Source organism: Somniosus microcephalus, chromosome 9, assembly GCF_052327205.1.
Source record: "Somniosus microcephalus isolate GS21.2 chromosome 9, FLI_Smic_1.0, whole genome shotgun sequence".
In the NCBI taxonomy this organism is placed as follows: Eukaryota; Metazoa; Chordata; class Chondrichthyes; order Squaliformes; family Somniosidae; genus Somniosus; species Somniosus microcephalus.
Window position 1 is genome coordinate 81,353,999 of NC_140995.1, and position 22,353 is coordinate 81,376,351.

Here is a 22,353-nt window from a genome sequence, read left to right on the forward strand (position 1 = left end):
CGTAAGGTGGCCTGTACCGCAGGACCCGGAGAGTCCTTCTTAAAGCAACTGGGGGTTTCCCTGAATCCCAGATGATCGGGGAGTGTCCCCTCCTGTACTACAGCACACTACCCCCTTTGGTGTGGCTGCTGAGTCCCTGTCCTGTCCTGTGGGTTCCGCGCAGCCTGAGGCCGCAGGCTGGGGACCCCTCTCGTTCTCTTTGCCCACCACTACCTCTCCTGTGAGTCCCTCACCGTTGGAGGCTGCAGGCTGGGGATCCCTATTCCTATAATGATCCCTGATCTTGGGCATTCTTTTACGGGTTGCGACCCTTCCGGGGCTGAACCATTGAAACTGATGCGCTGGTGACCACGGTAGTTTTGGCTGTGGTGTGCGAGGAGACCTTTTTAGGGCTCTGGCTACCGGGGGTGCGTCCGAGTCCCAAGTAATTGGTGGGATAGCCCCTCCAGTAATACAAGCCACTGCCCCCACCGGTGCGGTCTGTGAGTCTGCCACAGCTGCTGGCTGAGGATCCCTGTCCTTAGGACAGTTCACCCTTGCTGGCCGTTCCCCTTTCTCGGGGTTGAACTGTTTACACTGGTTAATGTGGAACCACTTCGTGCGGCGGGGCATCTTTATGGCGTAGACCATGGGGCTTGCCTTGTCAACAATGTTGTATGGCCCCATGTACAATGGTTCAAAACTCCCTAACCGGGCAAAGTTCCTCACCATGACCTGATCCCCTATCTCCCACTTGTGGTGCCTGTTGGGTTCTAGCAGCAGTCGGTTACTCCGGTGCTGTTTTCCCATGTTGCTAGCAGCCTGCCAGTGAACCTGTTTAAGGTGTTCAAACAGTTTCCTGACGAAGCTGTCCCGGTTCACCTCTCTAAGCTGACTTTCCGTGAGCACCGGGGCTAGCACATGGGTGGGGGTCCGCATAATCCTACCAGTCATGAGCTTGTGTGGGGAATACCCCGTGCTTTTTGACTGGCTGGCTCGGATCCCCATTAGGACCAACGGTAAGACTTCTACCCACTTCTTGGGTGAGTCTCCCGTCTCCTTCCGCAGCCTTTCTTTAATGGTATGGTTTAAACGCTCCACAGGACCCGATGACTGCGGGTTGTAGGCGATGTACCATTTCCCCTCGATGCCGAGTACCATGAGGGTCTCTTGCATGACCTGCCTGGTAAAGTGACTCCCTTGGTCGGACTCCACATACTGCGGTAGTCCCCATCGTGAGAACACTTCCCTGACCAGGATCCTAGCCGTACCCAATGCGATAGCAGTTCAACATGGAAAAGCTTCCACCCACTTTGAGAACACATCCACCAGGGCTAGGCAGTACTTGTAGCCTCCCTGGGCGGTGGGTAGGGGCCCGATGTAATTGACCTGAATCGACTGCCATGGTCGCTCTATCCTCCTGATGTGTCCCATAGATACCTTCCTTTTCCGGGGGTCATGGTTGTTAGCAGCACACACCAGACAGCCGGCACAAAACTCGCGGACATCTTCCCTGAGTCCTGGCCACCATCCTGCCTGTTCCACCCGTTGCCAGGTGGTCTCCGGTCCGGGATGCCCCGCTCCTGGACCCTCATGGGCCAGTTGGAGGATTTCCCTTTGGTGCTGCTGTGGCACTATCCACTGCTCCCCCCTGAACAGCATGCCTTCCTTAACGGTGATGGCTGCTGTGCCGTACGAGCCCTCTACCTTTTCCCCTTTAGTGAGCGCGTTCAGGACGGTTTTGAGGACGGGATCTTGGGTTTGAACCGTTTTCAGGTCCGGTGGCAATGTTACCCCTGAACTCCCTTGCATCCCGCCTCTGCCCCTGATCGCTGCTATGGGACTTAACCCGTATGGGTCCCAAAAAGTGCCCATACGAGCACTTTCTTTTGCCAGTGCGCCGGCTTGCTGATTTCCCATGCCACGGGGTTCAGTGGAGGAATGGCCTTTTACTTTCTGTATATCGACCTTTCCTTCCTCCCCCATGGCTGCCATGATTTTCTCCAGCAGAGGCTTAATTGCCAGGGGTCTCCCGTCAACGAAGGTATATCCGTGACGGGACCAGATAGCCAGGTATTCCGTACACGAATTGCATGTGAACATACTGTCCAAGCAAATCGTGTACGGGTTAGGGAATTTCTCGGGGTGTGTGACCACATACACTACTGCAGATAGTTCAGCATGCTGGGCGCTCATGGTGCTGGGGAGTTTAATTGCCAGGGCAATGTCCGCCTCTGGGGCATAAACTGCACACCCGGTAAGTTGCTCGCCAGCAGATATTGTGCTTGAACCGTCCACATAGATTTCGTGGCCCGTGGGGTGTATCCCGGCCCGAAAACCTATGTTAACTTCCCATACCCCTTCTATGGAACACCGGTGGGCTGTCCCTGGGTAAATCATGTTGGCCGCGAGCTTCGGCTTGCAGAGACCTTTCACTTTTAGGTCCATCTGGGAGAGAAGTAGGGTCCAGCGAGCAATGCGGGCACTGCTCACTGTCCCGTCTTTGATTTTTCCCATCCAGGAGCATCTGTGTGGGCGTGTAATGTGTGAGGCGTGTGATAGGAGATGTTCCTGTGAAGATCAATGATCTTTTCACAGCCCAGTGAGTGGCGAGGAGGTGCCTCTCACAGTTGGAATAGCCGTTCTCCACATCGGTGAGTATCCTGGAGGAGTAAACCACCGGTCTCAGCTGGCTGTGCCACTCTTGGAGCAGCACGGCACTCAAACTGTCCCCGCTGGCTGCCACCTCCAGGAAAAACTCATTTCCCCCATCAATAGCCCCTAGAGCCAGCGCGGTATGCAGATCTTTCTTGAGTTTCACAAATGCTGCCTCGCAACCCTCGTCCCAGACCCACTCCACTCCCTTGTGCAGGAGTCAGAGCAGAGGGGCTGCTGTGGCTGCGTAATCCTCAATGAAATCTCTGCAGTACCCGGTTAGCCCTAGAAAAGATCTCACTCCTGTAACTGTGTTGGGGGCTGGTAACTCCGGCACTGCTTCCCTTCTAGCTTTATCGATGGCCCTTTCCCCAGCGCGCACAGTCAGCCCCAGGAATTTTACTTCCAGCTGGCCGATCTTTGCTTTCTTCGGGTTTACTTTGAAGCCTTCTTGCCTGAGCAGCTCCAGCAGTTCAGCTAGTAGTGGACCATGCTCCTCTCCCACATTGGTGAATAGGAGCAGGTTATCCACATACTGTACCAACTGCCGGGTCTAGCTGAAGCCCTTCAAACAATTAGCCATGCATTGATGGAAAATGCTAGGGCTGTTGTAGATATTTCCAGGTACAGGAAACTTTGGTTTATCCGGAGGTTATATGTCCAGAATACTCGATCTAACGGCAAAAATCAGGAGCCATTTTCTATAAGTTTTTTTAGTTCTCGTTGCTTTTTTTTTCCCAGTCAGGCACTGCAAGGTCTGTAGCTATAGCAACAGCTTCAGCTACAGACGCTTGCAGCTGCAGCCGACTGTTTAGAAGCTGTTGCTAAGCAACAGTGTTTGTTGTCAGATACGGAGATGAAAATCTTCGTATGCTTCAGCATTAACTTTGTATGTCCGGCAGTTTTGATAGATCAGCAACAGCTCGGTCCCATCAGTGCCGGATATCACAAAGTTTCCTGTATATTGTTGCCCTTTAAATGTGAAGGCGAACTTGTACTGGTCCTCTCTCCGTAAAGGGATGGACCAAAACCCGGTGGAAATATCCAGCACCATGAAGGTGGTTGACGTAATAAAACTCACTATGCACTTGGTTTGAGCATAAAGCAAGGCTTTAATCAACTTATTTCAGAACATGGAGGTCTAGTTGTATCCACTAGCTTCCTTATCTTTACATAATGTCCCTGGCAAGCTGGGGCCAACGCCTGAGTATTTATACTCCTTGGATGGCGCCACCAGCTGGCCGTCCAGTGTTATTTCATGGGTAGTTTCTCGATGATGAGATTTATGACAGTGGTCGCAGATGCTGGGATACTTCCAATGAGGTCGGCGACGGCTGCAACCGTGGGTGCACAGGCGGGGATGTTATGGTTGAGTACCCGATAGTCCACTGTGGCCCTCCAGGAGTTGTCTGGTTTTCTAACCGGCCACAGTGGAGAGTTTACGTGGGTGGTTATCGGTCTCAATTTTGACTAAAGAAGCCATGGCCATTTCCATGTCTGCCTCCGCCTCCCTGGGGAAATTGTATTGCTTTTGTGGTTGGGTCATTGGGTCCCTGTTCACACTAACCTCGACCCCGTTTACCCTCCCACAATCGTGTTTGTGAGTGGCAAATGCGGCGAGGTGTGCTCGCACAAATGCATGGTATTCCATCGGAGTGTTGCTGACCATCAGTTCGAGGTCGTAACCCTCCTTTGGTTTCACAGTGCACAAGGTCCCCTTGCCCTGTTTCTCTGGGATAACTGCCACTTCACTTTCTTTGCCGGTACATGCTCCCCACAGACAGTGGTTCCTAAGATCCACTAGAATCCTGTGGCCTGTGATAAAATCGGCCCCCAGGATCCCCTTCCCTTCCTGCTCCCATTTCATTAAGACACAGGTCCACTTGGTGTAGAGTGCTCCTAAACAAATGGACAGCGGGATGAAGAACATAAGAACATAAGAAATAGGAGCAGGAGTAGGCCAATTGGCTCCTCGAGCCTGCTCCACCATTCAATAAGATCATGGCTGATCTGATCCTAACCTCAAATCTACTATCACTCTCCATCCCACCCGAACCCATGTGATCTCCCGGGAGAGGCGAAAAACCAGATAAAAAACCCAATGGCCAATTTTGGAGAAAAAATCTGGGAAATTCCTCTCCGACCCATCTAGGCGATCGAAACTCGTCCAGGAGATCACTCTGTCCCTGTATTTCCTACAGTACTTACCTTCTGTAAGAGGTGATCTCCACCCCAGCCAGGAAAGGCCCAAGTTACTCTTGAAGGACTCCTAGCTGGCAGCCTGTTCCCGAGGTCTCCACTAATCCCTGTGAATAGAACCATCTCCTGAAATCTAACACAGAATTAGAACACAAGAAGTAGGAGCAGGACCAGGCTACACGGCCCCTGGGCCCGCTCCGCTACCCACAGGGCCATGACCGTTCCGAACCTAGACTCATGTCCAATTTCCTGCCCGCTCCCCGTAACTCCTAATTCCCTTTACTTCTAGGAAACTGTCTATTTCTGTTTTAAATTTATTTAATGATGTAGCTTCCACAGCTTTCTGGGGCAGCAAATTCCACAGACCTACTACCCTCTGAGTGAAGAAGTTTCGCCTCATCTCAGCTTTGAAAGAGCAGCCCCTTATTCTAAGATTATGCCCCCTAGTTCTAGTTTCACCCATCATTGGGAACATCTTCACCGCATCCACCCGATCAAGCCCCTTCACAATCTTATATGTTTCAATAAGATCGCCTCTCATTCTTCTGAACTCCAATGAGTAGAGTCCCAATCTACTCAACCTCTCCTCATATGTCCACCCCCTCACCCCTGGGATTAACCGAGTGAACCTTCTTTGTACTGACTCGAGAGCACGTATGTCTTTTCTTAAGTATGGACACCAAAACTGTATGTAGTATTCCAGGTGCAGTCTCACCAATACCTTGTACAACTGCAGCAATACCTCCCTGTTTTTATATTCTATCCCCCTAGCAATAAAAGCCAACATTCCATTGGCCTTCTTGATCACTTGTTGCACCTGCATACTAACTTTTTGAGTTTCGTGCACCAGGACCCCCAGATCCCTTTGTACTACAGTACTTTCCAGTTTCTTGCCATTAAGATAATAACTTGCTCTATGATTTTTCCTGCCAAAGTGCATAACCTCACACTTTCCAGTATTGTATTCCATCTGCCAAATCTCTGCCCACTTACTTAGCCTGTCTATGTCCCTTTGCAGGTTTTTTATGTCCTCCTCACTCACTACTTTCCCTCCCATCTTTGTATCATCTGCAAACTTTGATATGTTACACTCGGTCCCCTCCTCCAAATCGTTAATATGGATTGTAAAGAGTTGGGGACCCAGCACTGACCCCTGCGGAACACCACTAGTTACTGATTGCCAGTCTGAGAATGAACCATTTATCCCAACTCTCTGCTTTCTGTTAGATAGCCAATCCTCCACCCATGCCAGAATATTATCCCCAATCCCGTGATTTTTTATCTTGAGCAATAATCTTTTGTGTGGCACCTTGTCAAATGCCTTTTGGAAGTCTAAATACACTACGTCCACTGGTTCCCCTTTATCCACCCTGTATGTTACTTCCTCAAAGAACTCAAGCAAATTTGTCAAATATGACTTCCCCTTCATAAAACCATGCTGACTTTGTCCTATTAAATTATGTTTATCCAAATATCCTGTTACTGTCTCCTTAATAATGGACTCTAAAATTTTACCAACCACAGATGTTAGGCTAACAGGTCTATAGTTTCCAGCCTTCTGCCTACTACCCTTTTTAAATAAGGGTGTTACATTAGCAGTTTTCCAATCTTCTGGGACCTTTGCTGAGTCCAGGGAGTTTTGGAAAATTATTACCAATGCATCCACAATCCCTACCACCACTTCCCTCAAGACCCTAGGATGTAAGCCATCAGGTCCAGGGGATTTATCCGCCTTGAGTCCCATTATTTTACCGAGTACCACTTCCTTAGTGATTTTAATCATATTTAGCTCCTCCCCCCCTAGAGCCACCTGTTTGTCCAGTGTTGGGATATTCTTCGTGTCCTCTACCGTAAAGACTGATACAAAATATTTGTTCAGCGTTTTTGCCATCTCCATGTTTCCCACCATTAATTTCCCGGTCTCATCCTCTAAGGGACCAACATTTACTTTAGCCACCCTTTTTCTTTTTATATAACTATAGAAACTTTTGCTATCTGTTTTTATATTTTTTGCTAATTTACTTTCATAATCTATCTTCCCTTTCTTAATCAATCTTTTAGTTATTTTTTGCTGTCTTTTAAAGACTTCCCAATCTTCTATCCTTCCACTAGATTTGGCTACCTTCTATGCCCTTGTTTTTAGTCGGATACTATCCTTAATTACTTTACTTAGCCACGGATGGCTATCTTTTCTTTTACACCCTTTTTTCCTCAGTGGAATATATCTTTTTTGGAAGTTGTAAAATAACTCCTTAAATGTACACCACTGATCATGTACCGTCTTACCCTTTAATCTATTTTCCCAGTCCACTCTAATCAATTCCGCTCTCATGCCTTCATAGTCTCCTTTATTCAAGGTCAGCACACTTGTTTGAGATCCAACCTTCTCACCCTCTAATTGAATATGGAATTCAACCATGTTGTGGTCACTCATTCCAAGGGGATCCTTTACTAGGACATTTTTAATTAATCCTGTCTCATTACACAGGACCAAATCTAAGGTTGCTTGCGCCCTGGTCGGTTCAGTTATATACTGCTCAAGAAACCCATCCCTAATACACTCAATGAACTCATCCAGAACGAGCCAGCCTGCATGTTACCTGTAAACCCCACTAAGCTGTACGGGGCCCTGTTAGACAGACGTGAGGTGGTGGAGTTAGTTGAATAGACGATAGTGCTCGACCATCTCCACCTCCATTTGAACATATGGTCTCTTCCATGCATCGTATTCAAGGGGACACAGGTAGACAGGCTGCGCTGCTTCTAGTCATGGATCTGTGTTGTATGGGGCAGATGGGGTTAAAGCACCAGTGGTGGTGGCTACCTTCTCTGGGCCATTTAATAAAGTTTGGAGCGCAGCTACAACTGAGTCTAACGTGGGGGAAGAGGTCGGTGTTTCGGTTCTTGGGGCAGGAGCTGGGGAGTTCTTTCCTATGTTATCCTTCCACAGATTCCTACAGTCCCTTCTCCAATGCCCATTCTTCCCGCACAAGAAGCAGTTACGCTTCGTATCAGAAGGGTTACCTCTTTCCTGGTGCAACTCTTTTTTATTCTGACTAGGCTTTACTTCATGTACTTTTCCTTTAGGTGGGTGCTCTTCTGTCCCTCTACCGTCCCGGTAAGCCAGGATCAGTTGTCTGACCACTGTCTCCTCGGTGACCCGGGGGTAAATCCCCAGGGCCTGATAATCTACATCCTAGGGTACTTAAGGAAGTGGCCCTAGAAATAGTAGATGCATTGCTGATCATCTTCCAACATTTGATGTAATCTGGAACAGTACCCATGGATTGGAGGGTAGCTAATGTTACCCCACTATTCAAAAAAGGTGGTAGAGAGAAAACGGGGAATTACAGACCGGTAAGCCTGACATCGGTAGTGAGGAAAATGCTAGAGTCCATTATAAAAGATGTAATAGCAGAGCACTTGGAAAACAGTGGCAGGATCAGACAAAGTCAACATGGATTTACAAAAGGTAATTCGTGCTTGACTAATCTACTGGAATTTTTTGAGGATGTAACTAGTAAAATATATAAGGGAGAACCAGTGGATGTGGTGTATTTGGACTTTCAGAAGGCTTTCGATAAGGTCCCGCATAAGAGATTAGCGTGTAAAGTTAAGGCACATGGGATTGGGGGCAAGGTATTGACTTGGTTAGATAACTGGTTGGCAGACAGAAAGCAAAGAGTTGGAACAAACGGGTCTTTTTCCAAGTAGCAGGCAGTGACTAGTGGGGTACCGCAGGGATCGATCCTTGGACCCCAGCTATTCACAATATATATTAATGATCTAGACAAGGGAACTAGATGTAATATCTCCAAATTTGCAGACGACACAAAGCTGGGTGGGCGTGTGTGCTGTGAGGAGGATGCCGAGAAACTACAGGATGATTTGGACAGGTTGGGTGATTGGGCAGAAGCATGGCAGATGCAATATAACGTGGATAAATGTGAGGTTATCCACTTTGGTGGCAAAAACAGGAAGGCAGGTTATTATCTGAATGACAATAGCTTGGGAGAAGGGGAAGTACAACGAGATCTGGGTGTCCTCGTGCACCAGTCGCTGAAGGTAAGCATGCAGGTGCAGCAGGCGGTTAAGAAGGCAAATGCTATGTTGGCCTTCGTAGCGAGAGGGTTTGAGCACAGGAACAAGGCTGTCTTGCTGCAGTTGTACAGGGCCTTGGTGAGACCACATCTTGAGTATTGTGTGCAGTTTTGATCGCTTTATCTGAGGAAGGATGTTCTTGCCATGGAAGGAGTTCAGCGAAGATTCACCAGGCTGATACCTGGGATGGCAGGAATGACATATGAAGAGAGATTGGGACGATTGGGCTTGTACTCGCTGGAGTTTAGAAGAATGAGAGGTGATCTCATTGAAACTTATAAAATTCTGACAGGACTGGACAGACTAGATGGAGGAAAGATGTTCCCGATGGTCGGGGAGTCCAGAACCAGGGGTCACAGTCTAAGGATAAGGGGTAGGCCATTTAGGACAGAAATGAGGAGGAATTTCTTCACCCTGAACCTGTGGAATTCTCTACCACAGAAGGCAGTAGAGGCCAATACATTATTAAATATATTCAAGAAGGAGTTGGATATATTTCTTAAGGCTAAAGTGATCAAGGGGTATGGGGAGAAAGCAGGGACCGGGTACTGAATCTGGATGATCAGCCATGATCGCATTGAATGGCGGAGCAGGCTCGAGGGGCCGAATGGCCTACTCCTGCTCCTATCTTCTATGTTTCTATGTCAAACCAAAGCTCAGCCTCCAATGGCTCTGATCCGCGGCAAGCTGTTTGCCACCAGGCTTCGGAGCCAGTGGGCCAGCTCATCCTGGCTCAGGTGAGCCCAGTATAGAACCCCACTGCAGGCACTCCTGTACACAGGCCACAGCCTGTCTGCAAAAGCCTGTGGGGTCTTCCCTGCGAGCTGTGCTGTCCTCTCCTCCCAGGAGAAGGGACTTCCATCATTCATGCCCATGGTCTCCAGAACTTCCTCCCGGATAACAGCGTATCTGCCCTGCCCCTTTCTGCTCTCCACCGAGAGGGATTGGTAGAGTTTGCTATCCAGGGAGAAAAGTAGCATCTTTGCCATTTCGGAGTCATCGCACTCGTTGATGCCTGCTGCCTGTTCCACTTCCATGAAGTGGACTGAAGGGATCCTCTTTTTGAGTGAGCTTACTCAGATGGCTTACCATAACCCTAAGCTGTTGGGTGCCGTGGGGAGCCACGAATTGGCTTTCAAGATGTCCTTGACCCCCACCACCACCGGGCGGGCCAAACTTTTGCTGCTGGATTGGGCACATCGGCCCCGGCTCCAACCCTTCTTGCATTGGCTCACCCACCTCTCCCTGCTGCCAAACCTTGTTAAAACCTGGCGCCACAGGTGGTGGTGGTGTGCACTCCCTGCCGGCCTCACAAATCGTCCGTCCCTCCTGCTGCCCAACTGGGTCACTCCCCGGTGCCACAGGTGGTGTCAGAACAGTTTCCCCTTGCTCTCCCAGGTCCACCCGGGCTGCACCCGGGCTTATTAGGCATACCATGCCTTTGGCCCTGGACAGAGCAAGGTTCAAACTGTTGATTTGTTTCTTACAGGGGGCCGTGATCTCCCGCCTCAAACCCCCTAGTGCTTGCTATTTTGTAAGCTGCCTGAACATCTCTCAACCTCTCCTCCTGCTCTCTTACTTGCCTGGCGAAGCGGGCGTTCTCTTCCCGTAACACCAGTGATGTGCCTCAATAAATCCGAGACTCGATGTTAGCGAAACAAAACAAGGCTTTTATTGACTTAGAAGGTAACACACAGAGGAGAATGTATCTTCCATCCAGAGGTCTGCCGTACTGGATGTGCTGCAGGCTGGGCCAGCTTACATAGGAGCCAGGTATGGGCGGAGCCCTACACACAGTACAATACAATGGAAATGGAACTGAAACCAACCACAGTCACAGGCAGAGAAATACTGATGAGTGATGAATGGAATATTTCATCACATTCACCCCTTCTATAGGTTTAGTCTGTTCGGGGGTTTGATAGTCCTCTGCGACCGACGTGGCTGTTGTGGTGCCGCGGGTGTCGGCTGGGTGTCCCCGGTGGCCTCCTGGGTCTCTGCCGGGGGTGCCGCCAGGGTTGTTGAAGGGGTAGTTGGTGGGGGTACCGTTGGTCGATGTTCTTCCGGGGGTGATGAAAGAGTAGTGGGTGGGTAATAGTTGCTGTGGTCGTTGTTGCTGCTGTTGTCGTGGTTGTTGTCGTTACCGGCTGGGGCGACGTCTTTTATGGACACGGTGTCCTCCCTTCCGTCGGCGTGCCGGACATACGCGTATTGGGGGTTGGCGTGGAGTAGGTGCACTGACTCCACGAGAGGGTCCGTCTTGTGGCCCCTCACATGCCTTCGCATGAATACCGGACCTGGGGTGGAGAGCCATGACAGCATGGATACGCCTGAGGTGGATTTCCGGGGAAAGACAAACATTCGCTCGTGAGACGTGGCATTAGTGGCAGTACACAATAGCGACCGTATCGAATGGAGCACATCTGGGAGGACTTCCTGCCAGCGGGAGATAGGGAGGCCTTTGGTCCTTAGAGCTAGAGTGACTGCTTTCCATACTGTCCCGTTCTCTCGCTCCACTTGACCGTTACCCCGGGGGTTGTAGCTGGTGGTACGGCTCGTGGCGATCCCCCTGGACAGCATGTACTGGCGTAGCTCTTCACTCATGAAGGACGCCCCCCTATCCGTATGGATGTAGCTTGGCATACCGAACAGGCAGAACAGGCTGTTGAGGCATTTAATGACCGTGGCGCTGGTCATGTCTGGGCAGGGGAAGGCGAATGGGAAACGAGAGTATTCGTCCACAATGTTCAGGAAGTAAACATTGCGGTCGACGGACGGGAGGGGGCCCTTGAAATCTAAGCTGAGCCACTCAAAGGGCCATGTAGCTTCGATTAAGTGGGCTCTATCTGGGCGGTAGAACCGAGGCTTGCACTCAGCGCAAGTGCGACAGTTCCTGGTCAGGGACCGAACTTCCTCAATCGAGTAGGGTAACTTGCGGGACTTTATGAAGTGGAACAGCCGCGTGACCCCTGGGTGGCAGAGGTCATTGTGGAGGGTCTGTAGCCGATCCCCGGTGGCGCTGGCACACATCCCTCGTGAGAGGGCGTCAGGGGATTCGTTAAGGGCCCCTGGCCGGTAAATGATGTCATACTCGAAGGTGGAGAGCTCGATCCGCCACCTGAGAATCTTATCATTTTTGATCTTCCCCCTCTGTTTATTATTGAACATAAACGCTACCAACCGCTGGTCGGTAAGTAGGGTGAAGCGTTTGCCGGCTAGGTAGTGGCGCCAGTGGCGCACTGCCTCCACGATGGCTTGGGCCTCCTTTTCTACGGAGGAGTGTCTGATCTCGGGCCCTTGGAGGGTCCTCGAGAAGAAAGCTACGGGCCGCCCCGCCTGGTTGAGGGTGGCCGCCAAGGCAAAGTCAGATGCATCACTTTCCACTTGAAAGGGAGTGTTCTCGTCCACTGCCTGTAGCGTGGCCCGCTCAATATCCTGCTTAATGCTTTTGAAGGCGGCATGGGCCTCAGCAGAGAGCGGAAAAGAGGATGCTTTCAAGAGGGGGCGGGCTTTGTCGGAGTAGTTGGGGACCCATTGGGAATAATAAGAAACTAACCCCAGGCACCTTTTCAGGGCTTTGGGAGTGTTGGGCAGGGGCAGCTCCCGTAGGGGGCGCAATCGGTCGGGGTCTGGTCCGATTTCCCCATTCTCCACCACGCTGCCTAGTATGCAGAGGTGCGTGGTGTTGTAAACGCACTTGTCCTCATTGTAGGTGAGGTTGAGTTTTTGTGCGGTTTTCAGGAACCTCTCGAGGTTCGAGTCGTGATCCTGCTGGTTGTGACCGCAGATGGTGACGTTGTCGAGGTAGGGGAAGGTTGCCTGCAAGTGGTGGTCATCGACCATGCGGTCCATCTCCCTCTGGAAGACCGAGACCCCATTCGTCACCCCAAAGGGGACTCTGAGGAATTGGTAGAGGCGTCCGTTCGCCTCGAAGGTGGTGTACGGGCGGTCCTCTGGTCTGATAGGGAGCTGGTGGTACGCTGACTTGAGGTCGATGGTGGAGAACACCCGGTATTGGGCGATTTGGTTCACCATTTCTGATATGCGGGGTAGCGGGTAGGCGTCTAGTTGGGTGTACCTGTTGATCGTTTGGCTATAGTCGATCACCATCCATTTCTTCTCGCTACCCCTTACCACCACCACTTGGGCGCGCCACGGGCTATTGCTGCGTTCAATAATGCGCTCTTTCAGGAGCCTGTCTACCTCGGTCGCGATAAACCGCCTGTCCTCCCAGCTGTACCTCCTGCTTTTGGTCGCTATTGGCCGGCAGTTAGAGGTAAGGTTCGCGAATAGCGAAGGCGGCTTTACCTTCAGGGTAGCCAGACCGCACACTGTGAGGGGCGGCTGGGACCCACCGTAATTGAGCATGATGCTTTGGTGGTAGCACTGGAAATCCAGGCCCAAGATCACGCTCGCACATAGATTCTTCATGATTAATACTTTAAAATTATCGTATACAGTTCCGTTAACGGACAATTGTACCGTGCAGTAACCCATAATGGTCGATGTCTGGGTTTTATCAGCCATAGAGATGGTACCCCGAGTAGGGACCACCTTTAGGGAGAGTTGTTGTACCAGTTCAGGGTGGATAAAACTCTCCGTGCTTCCACTGTCAATTAAACATTTAACCCTGCACCCGTTTACCTCGATGTCCACCATTGATTTGGATAGCGGGTGCGGCCTGGTCTGGTCCACTGTGACCGATGCCACTGTAGGGCCCTGATCGAGACAAGATGACGTCCACGCTGTCTGCTCACAAGATGGCGGACCCCACGAGGTCGGGCAAGATGGCGTCCAAGATGGCCGCTCCCACGGCGCACACGCGGCGGTGGCGTGTTTTCCGGCGGGGTTCCCTCTGCACACCTTCCCGAAGTGCCCCTTCTTACCACACTTAAAGCAGGTGGTGCCTTTCGCCAGGCACAGGTTTCTGGTGTGCTTCGGCTGCCCGCAGAAGTAGCAGTTGGGTCCCCGACGCGTCTCGGCTGTCGTAGGGCTTCTGGGGGGAGAGCGGGGCCCCGACGGTGTCGGGCTGCCGGGCGGCGCCCTTGGTGCACACGTGGCGGCGTGGGCTGAAGAGTAGGCATCCGAGTTTCTCTGGGCCACATCCAGGGATCGTGCTGTGTCCGCAGCCTGTTTCAGGTCCAATCCCGTTTTTTCCAGCAGTCTCTGCCGGATGTAAGTGGAGCTGAGGCCTGTGATAAAGGCATCGCGAACAAGCTCGTCAGTGTACACTGCGGCTTTTACATCTTGGCACTTGCAGTCTTTGCCAAGCGTTTTCAGGGTGCCTAGGAACTCCTCCACCGATTTCCCCAGGTCGCTGTGCGCGAGTAGCGAGCAGATGCCTAGCATACACCTCATTCGTAGGCTGCTGGTAATGCGCCTTTAAGATGTCACAGGCGGCCGGGTACGTGTCGGCGTCTTGGATGAGGGGGTAAACCCGGTGGCTTACCCAATTCCGCAGAATTCCGAGTTTCATACTCGCAGCGTCCGTAGCGTCTTTGACGGCTGCGGAATTGTCCAGGAAGAATTCCATACACATTACCAGTGTCCGAAGCATGCCGATGCATCTGAAGCATGCTGGTCCAAAGCCAAATGTTCGGGTTTCAAGAGTTGATCCATTGTGTTGAAAATTAAGTCAATAAAATTGATGTGCCTCAATAAATCCGAGACTCGATGTTAGCGAAACAAAACAAGGCTTTTATTGACTTAGAAGGTAACACACAGAGGAGAATGTATCCTCCATCCAGAGGTCTGCCGTACTGGATGTGCTGCAGGCTGGGCCAGCTTACATAGGAGCCAGGTATGGGCGGAGCCCTACACACAGTACAATACAATGGAAATGAAACTGAAACCAACCACAGTCACAGGCAGAGAAATACTGATGAGTGATGAATGGAATATTTCATCACAACCAGTTCACTATTTTTGGCTTCGGTGACCTGACACTGAAAGTATTCCAGTCTGTTTCTGTGTGTTTCCACTAGCTGCATTTTTCCCCAGTTTTGTGCATTTAGTTCTGCCAATAACCTTTCCCCTACTAGAGCCCTTGCGTGAGACTGTTGAACTGATTCCCGTAGCTCTGCTGCCAGTGCCTCAACGCGTTTATCCAAAAGTTGGATCTGTCTCTGGAAGCATACCAACCAGATTGCTTTCTCCACAGATTTCTTATGGTCCTTGCTCTCAGTCCATTTGGCTGCAGCATCGATCGGACGCTCAGCGCACAACAGACTGAGCACCCATTTCTTAGTGATATTTACTCTCTTGAACACGTAAGAGGAAATCCTCTCTTCCATCTTAGTTTTTTCCTCAAAAACAGTGTCCACTGTATCACATCCCTTTTGCCAAGGTCCTGCCGTGGTTGCCATTATGTAGGGGTGGTGTGTGGGTCAGCCTCACCACTGACTTATGAGTGGTTCGAATCGCTCCCACTCCCTTGATTCTAGACCTTGGGCTTATTTGGGTGGTGTGACAAAAGTTCAGCAGACAACTGGTTTTGGTGCAAGAAACTTTGATCTTTATTCAAGAAAGAAAATACAACATAACAATCTTATACTCTAATAAAAATGGGGAACATTTTAATACATACGAGGGAAATACAGTAGAAAATACCTCACCCCTCCCAATCCCACTTCCTAGCAAAGTTGAACTCTAGAGGACCAGGAATAATGCTCACCAAATGAATCCTTGACAGTTGAGCTGGTTCGCGGTTTCGGGGTTCGCTGGATGTGTTGGCCGGTGCCTGCTGTACTCTGGATGTGGTAGAGGACTTCGACTGCTGGTCAGTCTTCGCGAGTCCGCTGATGCGGTAGGGTGCATTTTGGATTTATGGGGTGAGTACCCACTTTTCTTCTGTAGAGATAGGGTTTATAGTTCCTTTTAAGTAAAAATGTTACCCGGGGGTAAGTCAGGAATAGATTGTAGAGTGGAAAACTTTCGAATTTTCGGTTTTCTCTTAAATTGTTTTTCTTTGGTCGTGGTGGCTCGATATTACCAGGTTGGTTGGTGGTAATATTTTATTGGTAGTTTCGTAAGGCTCTTGTTGCCGTGATGTGTCCGATGATATCCTGGGTCACTGAAGCTGTTGAACTTGGGTGTACGGTAGAATGCTGCCCCATCTCGATGCTCCGGTTTCTTCTTGTGTGTTGCTTCTAGAGAGAACTGTCTTCTTGAGAGAACAGGCCTTCAATTATACTTTGAGGGGCCTTCAAATCTGCGCGCCAAATCAGTCCCGGTTTATTGTTTGATTTGGGCGGGCTCGTTAATGGTAACTTGATTAGAAAGGTGTAAAATGGTTTCGGGATGCTGTACTGATTATTCAATGAGCTGTTGAGCTCCTAGTTAATTGTCATAGCTATACTCAGGTTTCGAGTCACCTGTCTGAGCCCGAGATTTCTATGTAGGTTGGCGAGGTGATTTGCATTATGCATGTTTTGGATGGGTCCTGTGTTTTGGTTGGGGACTGCTCCTCCGTGGGTCGATTGTTAGGATGTTAATGTCTGATAGGGGCTGAGTGAGGTTACACAGTTCCCCAGACAATTTGATTTACTCCAATACCCAAACTGTCTTTACAGAGGTTGATCCCATTCCCTGTTGCAGCTTTTTCTCCCTTTACAGGCCCAACAGGCCTTTTGAAATGCCAAATCTTGGTTTCCGACCTTGAATCTCCCTCTGTTAGGCCCAATGCATATTTTATCATCCTGAAGCTTGTTAGAAAGAGTCCAAAGTCATTTTCCTTAGGGTTTCCTTCTAGCTTTGGGGGAATCTGTGAATTTTGAGACTCTTACAATATGCACGGGTGATGATGCCATGTGTCCAGTGCAGCGGAGAAGGTTGGTGTGGATGTTGGTGTGCCCGGTGATGTTGGTGTGCCCGGTGATGTTGGTGTTGGGGCTGATTGTGTTGGGATTCTGAGGACCAAGATGAGATTTTTTCAAGGGCACCAATGTTGCTGGAATAGATGGCAGCTGAAGTTGAAATGACAGAAGTGATCTGTCAATGGTGAGAGAGCTTTCTCCAAGGAGGTGACAGTGGATAGAGAGTTTACTCCAAACACTTCCAAACTGCATACAGCTCAAAAGTGTCTTCCACGTCCTGAAGGAGCAAGCTTCTGACATTGGAAAGTGAACAGCTGTGAAATGGTAGCTTTCACACCACTTTTGCAGCTGTCACCTATTCACAGCAATGGGGAGACATAGAGAACCCGACCTACTTACCTGACGTGATCTCCGAACGACATGAACCCCGTTAAAAAGGTGGGGAAATAGAAAAACGCTGGCAAAATAGTAGTAAACAAGCACTTAACAAGCAGTAAAGTATCTTAAATGCCTCCCCCGCCGCTTGGTGTCGGGTCTGTTCTGAAATCGCAGACCTGACACTTTGGAAACTTACATGGAGGCAGGTCCGTAGCGGGTTCCCAACCCGCTGTCAATCATTTCAATTTTGACAGTGGAACCACCTCCAAACCCGCACTCTGAGCGCAGGCAAAATTCAGCCCCCTGTATCTGCAGGGGGCAGGAGGTCCTCCAGACAGATGCTCAGGAGGTAGTGGGAAGAGATAGCAGCAGAAGTCAATGCCAGGAGTGTAGTTTCAAGAACATGGATGCAGTACAGGAAGAAGTTTAACGGTCTGACACAAGTTGTCAAGATGAGTGAGTTCAATCTTCAAATGGTATATCTTACCAATTGCACCACTAGCCTCATCCACTGCTCAATTCACTACACCACCATCACCCACCTACCAACAATCTCTATCAATTAGTACTGAACCCTTCAATTCATACCCACAACTTACAGCTCTCACACACACTGGCTGCTATTCAATCATGACAGCCACATCACCCAAACATATTGCAGGATACTCACTGACACACTTCCCTCTTTCTTGCAGGAGAAGGTGGCGCATAACAGGGGGCAACAGGAAAGAACTGGCTGTTTTAACCCCCATGGAGGAGGCAGTGCTGACCATCATGGGAAGGGTTATTGCTGAGATTGTGGCCACTAGCGGGCTAGAGGGATCTCTTCCCACTTCTCCCTCATCCCATAATCTCTTCTGATTCACAGATGGTGTTATCACGTACTTCTTACATTCTCCCCTCCTCTCACCACAACCCAATCCTTGTCCCTTTTTCATTTCAGATACCAAAAAGGTAGGTAAAGGGGATAAGGGAATGGAGTTCCTACAATGTGTATCGGACTCCTTTCTAACCCAATATGTAAAAATCCCAACAAGGGAGGATTCGCTATTGGATCTAGTAATGGGGAATGAACCAGAGCAGATAAGAAAAGTAAAGGTAGGGGAACATATAGGCAATGGTGACCATAAAATAATACGCTTTAAGATGATAATTGAGAAGGACATAAGTATTAAAACCAGGTTAATAGATTGGGAAAAAGCTGATTTTGAGGGGCTGAGAATAGAACTTGGGGCGGGGGGGGGTAAAAAGGGCAACAATATTGGCAAACAACGATGTAGAACAGCAATGGGAAACATTTAAAACGGTGTTCAACAGTGTGCAGGAAAAATATATTCCGCTAAAAGGAAAGAACAAACTAAACAATAATGAGGATCCATGGATGAATAAAGCCATAAGGGAACAAGAAGTCAAAAAAACAATTAGGGAGGCAAAGAGGAACTGTGAAATTAAATTATCAAGGAACATAAAACAAAATAGTAAAATATTTTATAGGCACATCAATAAAAAAGGAAGATTGGGATGGGAATAGGGCCATGAAGGGATAGTCAGGATAACACCATAGAGAGATGGCAGAAATATTAAATAATGATTTTGCTTCAGCATTTACCAGGGAGATAGAACAGGTGGACATGACATTTGATGATGAGATTAGTAATGAGATAAGCGCATTTAAAATAAAAAAAGGATATCTTAAATAAATTAATCAAACTCAAAGAGGTCCGGATAGGTTGCATCCACACATTTTAAAAGAATCTAGGGAAGAGATAGCAGAGGCATTACTAGGCATATTTAATAATTCATTCAAAAAAGGTATAGTGCCAGAGGACTGGCGGATAGCTAAGGTAATACCGATATTTAAGAAAGGGGATAGAACATGTCCAGTCAGCTTAACATCGGTGGTATGAGAAATAATGGAATTCCTACTAAAAGAGAAAATAGAAGAAAACTAGAAACCAAAAATATATTAATGAATAGTCAACATGGATTTCAAAAGGGAAAGTCTTGCTTGACCAACCTCATTGAATTATTGAGGTAACAGAGAGAGTAGACAAGGGTAATGCAGTAGATGTAATTTATCTGGATTTGCAAAAGGCCTTCGATAAGGCACCACATAATAGACTAATGAACAAGGTCAGAGAATACGGAGTCAGGGGACAAGTAGTAGAATGGATTGCTGGCTGGCTTCAGGACAGAAAGGGTAGCTATTCACAGTGGCAGAAGGTGGGTAGTGGTGTTCTACAAGGATCAGTGCTGGGACCATTGAGGTTCACAATTTATATTAACGATTTATATTTAGGAATCAAAAACACAATTTCTAAATTTGCAGATGACACCAAATTGGTGAGGATCGTCAATACTGAGGAGGACTGCAACAAGTTACAGGAGGACATTAATAAACTTGCAGAATGGGCATAAAATTGGCAAATGAAGTTCAACACCGATAAATGTGAGGTATTACATTTTGGTAGGAAAAATAGGGAGGTCACTTATTACTTGGAGGGTGCGAGTCTAGGTGGCATAGATGAACAAAGGGATCTCGGAGTACAAATACACAAATGACTAAAAGTTGCAACACAGGTTAGCAAGGCCATAAAAAAAGCAAACCAAGCACTAGGGTTTATTTCTAGAGGGATAGAATTGAAAAGTAGGGAAGTTATGTTAAACCTGTATCGAACCTTGGTTAGACCACACTTAGGGGGAAAAATTGGGTGAGTAGCGCCACCTCTTAGCGCCTAAAGAGGCAGTCAGTGGCTGTAGCGCCACTGGCTGCGCCTCCCGCAATATTCAGCAGGGACGCTAATGGTGTCGTTAGCCATTTGCACTGCGCCGCCACCGATGACGCCATCGGTGTGCGCAGCACCCCATTTGCGCCCCGTTTCTGATATTTGGTAGCGAACCCGCGCCCGGTTCATGGGGCCTTACTGTGCCGGCAGCGGCGCAAGTTACGGTGGAGGTGCGGGGCGGCCGCCTTTTTCGGCGGCTGCCTGCCAGCACTTCCGTCCCCGGCCTCCTAACCCCCCCCCCCCCGCGGCATTGCCGGCTGTTTCCCGAGAGCCCGGCACTTCTCCTTGGTGCCGGGCTCATTTGCCAGCACTCGCGAGCGGGGATCGCGCTGTTGCAGGTCCCTCCCCCTTAACAGTGGGAGGAAGGCCTGCAGTACCGCAGCGCGCCGTGCCGCAGCATGTGGCGCTGCGATATTCAGTTTCTGCGCCCTAAGAGGGACGCGGAGCGCCTTGAGCCGCGCCCCGTCTCCCCCTCGGGGCACTTCAACTGAATTTGTGGCGATCACTAATGCGGCGATCGTGGCGCAAATTCCAGCGCACAAGCGAACTTTGCGCCGCTTGGGCGCCTCAGGCCAATTTCTGGGCCTTAGAGTACTGCGAACAGTTCTGGTCGCCATATTGTAAAAAGGATATCGAGGCACTGGAGAGGGTGCAGAGAAGATTTACAAGGATGATACCAGAAATGCAAGGGTATACATGTCAGGAAAGGATGAACAGGCTGGGTCACTTTTCTCTTGAAAAAAGAAGGCTGAGGGGTGACCTAATAGAGGTCTATAAAGTTATGAAAAATGTTGATAGAGTGGATACAGAGAGAATGTTTACACTTGTGGGGAAGAGCATAACTAGATGCCATCAATATAAGATAATCACCAAGAAATCCAATAGGGAATTCAGAAAAAACTTCTTTACCCAGAGAGTGGTGAGAATGTGGAACTCGCTACCACAGGGAGTGGTTGAAGCGAATAGTGCAGATGCATTTAAGGGGAGGCTAGACAAGCAGATGAGGGAGAAGGGAATAGTGGATTATGCTGATAGATTTAGATGAGGAAAGATGGGAGGAAGCTCGTGTGGAGCATAAACGCTGGCATAGACTGGTTGGGCCGAATGGCCTATTTCTGTGCTGTATAGCCTATGTAATCCTATGTAATGTAAAACTGGAATCTTCCCAGTCAGAGGAGGAAGAGGAAGAACACAGTGAAGATGAAGAGACACCATCACTCAATCTTACACTCGCAGCTACCAGCTGACGCTGCGTGTATTTTAGAGGCTAGGATAGAGGAGGGATTTACATGTGGTGAGACACCGGGCACAAGTGCACACGAGCCAGGGTGGGGGTAGAGGACAGCGAAGCTGCCAGCTCGCCGGAGGGCGAGGACACACACTAATTCTGCTGCAGAGGAGTTAGATAAGGACTTCGACGGGTCAGGCTACAAAAGAAGGCTGATTGGTATACATAACCAAATGCTTGGTACACTGGAAAGCCTGCCAGAAAGCCTGCGCACAATGTCAAGGAGCATGGAGGAGTCCAGCACCAACTTTGTGCCGAGCTTGGAGCCCATCCTTTCCAACATGGAACGGGTGGTCACCTCCATCAGCACACCTGTGGAACCCACCATGATGCAGCATCTGATGGTCAATGTCACAGCTTCCATTGCAGCACAAACAGCTTCCATCAAAGGTCTAAGTGCTGCAGTGGAAGCTCAGACTGCTGCCATCATGGTTCTGAATATCAATATTCAAAGGGGCTTCCAGGGCATCACAGCAGTCCATCAATCTGTTCTCCAAATCAGCTGGATTGCTGAGGTACTGCCCTGGGAAAGTGGTCGTAGCTCCATGGAACACAGACCTGCTGTCTTCTCTCAGGATGACAGCATTCCTGTTCCCACCCCTGCCACTCCGTCAGTGCCCTTGCTGATGCCTGTCAGTCAGCCAGCTGATGCAGCCCAGGCTGAGATGGTGCAGTCTGAAGCTGGGCCCTCTATGTCCAGAGCTGCTCGAGGTCGCCCGCCAAAGCCATCTGCAATCTCCTCAATTGAAGGTCAGCAGCCTTCCACCACTCATGCTGTAGCCACAGGGGAAGCACCTCATAGGAGCACTAGGATAGGCAAAGGCACATGGAAGACTGGCACTAAGGGAATGCACAAGGATGATAAGTTTAATTGTGTATGCATTATGTAATGATTTAATTTATAAAACTGGAATGGAATGTGCATTTTCTGGTGGGTTTTATTTTTATTTAGAAAGAGGACAATGTGATGGTCAGTGATAGAGGAAAGGTAAGGAGCATGGGATTATTGGTGAATGGGGAGGTGTGGTTGAGTTTACTGGTGTCGCTCATGAATAATTTGATCTAAGAAAGGATATACTTGCCATAGAGGGAGTGTAGCGAAGCTTCACCAGACTGATTCCTGGGATGGCAGGATTGTTGTATGAGGAGAGAT

General features: G+C 49.3%; 1 pseudogene; it reads left to right on the forward strand.

Annotated features, from left to right (window-relative positions):
* The first annotated feature begins 2,377 nt into the window (after positions 1-2,377).
* On the forward strand, positions 2,378-22,090 carry LOC147112505 (uncharacterized; annotated as a pseudogene).
* Positions 22,091-22,353: the final 263 nt, after the last annotated feature.